Below are 2,543 nucleotides of genomic sequence, written 5' to 3'. Positions count from 1 at the left end.
TGTGAGCATGGCACAGTGTGTCCTTCTAGTGTGCATAGGGTTGCTATGGGTCAGAGCTGACTCGATGGCACCTACTAACAACAAACCATTAGAAAAAATTAGGAGGTGAGCAAGGAAATATAAAAAATGTGATTCTCTTATCATATTTTCTTAAACCTTGATATAAAACCAATCCTGAATGTAGAGCTATAACGTGACATGGTTGGTGATCTAGAAAGGCCACACTGGTATCAATAGGAAAGATGGAAAGGAAACACTAGATCCAAGAGATTCTGAAGGCAGAGGGCGTACTCATGAAACTATGGCAGTAATCCAGTGAGAAATGAAAAGGCACTGAATTAAGGTTGTGACAATATACATGGAAGAGGACAGCTAGATGAGATTATTTGACACAGTATATATCGGGGTCCTTTATACCACAGTCTTTTAAAGAACAGGTCCCTGCCCTCGTAAGACACGCAAAAACAAAACAGCGCCCAGACTAGATTAATAAATAGTCTTTTGCTTCTTGCCTTTACCTCCACTCCTTTTGAAACAGAGGTTCTATTTCTCTTGCTTGTGATTTGGTCCATGTCCACAGCTGATGAGTTCAAAGCTGTCCACCGAGTCCAAGGTGAACCAATGAGCTTCTTCTCCCTAAAATTCAATATAAGATGTACACAGGGCAGGGGATGTAAAGACCAGATCACTGGTCATGTATATTTAAAGTTGGAAGCTTTTTCTAGTCATGGACACACTAAGAGAAGCAGCAGTCATCAATTTATAGGGATTATTGTTGCTGTGAGGCACAACAACCTCCCTATTGTTGTTTGAATCCACTCTTGCAGCAACTAAGTCAATCCACCTCATTGAGGGCTTTCTCTCGCTTGCTGTCCCTGTACTCCACCGAGCATGCTGTCCTTCTCCAGGCCCTGGGATCTCCAGACAACATGTCCAAAGTATGTTCCATGACGTCTCATCATCCTCACTTCTAAAGCGCGCTCTGGTTATACTTCATCTGACACCGGTTTAATTGTTGTTCTGACAGTCCATGGTACTTTCAATATTCTTTGCCAACGCTGTAATTCAAATGCATCATTTAGAACAGACTGCCCACTACTGAGGGATTAGCCACTGAGAGAATCATGAAAAATCATTCAAGGAAAAAATTTAAGAAACAAAAAGTACAAGTCAATAGAGAATCCAGAGGTCAGAAGAGCATGAGAGCTCGTTTCTGGATTTTCAGTTCCCTGTGCAGGCTCAGCTACCCTTCTGGTCATTGGTTCCTTGCATTTGGGACCATGGATACTTGAAGTGCTATGCAATTATTATCTGGACCCTGAAATCAAGTTATCACTAATTCTACCACAACCTGATAGATTAGAATGAATATTGCATAATCTGAAGAAATTAGAAATGGTGTAGCTAGAGTCTTACTAAGAAATACTCACTACTCTTCTACTGAAAAACTATGCTGCAGTAATATTGATAAATATCCAACACCTCGCCTAATGTGAAAGGGAGGTGAGTCAGCCTGCCTGAGGGTTTGGATGAGTACCCTTGACTTTACTGAGGCAGTCTACCATAGTAAGAATGTAGAATCTGATGAAAGCTTGCCTGAGTCTGCATCTTAGTTTTGCCTTAGTTATGTGAAGTAGTTTCAGTGATATAGTCTCTCTCTGCTTTATTTATCTGAAAATGAGAATAACTACCCTGTAGATTTCATAAGAACTCTTTTAGGTGTTGAAAAGTGAGGAGGTTACATTGAGGACTAAGGTGTGCCTAGCACAAGCCACGGTCTTTTCACTAGCCTTGTATGCATGTGAAAGTCAGACGTTGAATAAGGGAGTCAAAAAAAATGATGCATCTGAACTGTGGTGCTGGAGAAGAATGGCAAAAGTACCATGGACTGCCAGAAGAGCAAACAACTCTGTCTTGGAAGAAGTACAGCCAGAATGCTCCTTAGAGGCCAGGATGGTGAGACTGGTCCCATGTGCTTTGCATATATTGTCAGGAGAGACCAGTCCATGGTGAAGGACAACATGCTTGGAGAAGTAGAGGGGCAGTGAAAACAGGAAAGGCCCGCAACAAGATGGATGGGTACAGTGACAGCAACGTAAGGATGATAGTGACACTGGTGCAGGCCTGGGCAGTGTTTCATCCTATTGTAACAGGGTTAGGTGCTATTGAACTGACTCATTAGCACCTAACGGCAACACCGCATAGATAACTGTTAAGATGAACTGAGATATAATATGTGAAGCCTTTGAATAGTTATCTGAATATGTATGTTCTCAAGATAGGTTCACCATCATTATTTTATGGCTATCATTTATAATATTCCATTTCTTATCAAACACCATGTATAGCCTCCACTTTTACCCCCTACCCTGGAGTCAATTCAGGTTTTCAGAGATTGTTACGTTTTTACAGGAACACATAAGCTTATCATTCTCTCACAGTGTGGCTGGTGGGTTTGGATCTCCATTCTTACCCACTTCAAAGCTAAAATTTAAATTGACCATATATACTCATGTATAAGCCGAGATTTTAACACTTAAAAA

This window comes from Echinops telfairi, unplaced genomic scaffold, assembly GCF_000313985.2.
Source record: "Echinops telfairi isolate 266 unplaced genomic scaffold, ASM31398v2 ScPeMD7_443;HRSCAF=831, whole genome shotgun sequence".
Taxonomy (NCBI): domain Eukaryota; kingdom Metazoa; phylum Chordata; class Mammalia; order Afrosoricida; family Tenrecidae; genus Echinops; species Echinops telfairi.
This window is presented reverse-complemented; position numbering follows the sequence as displayed.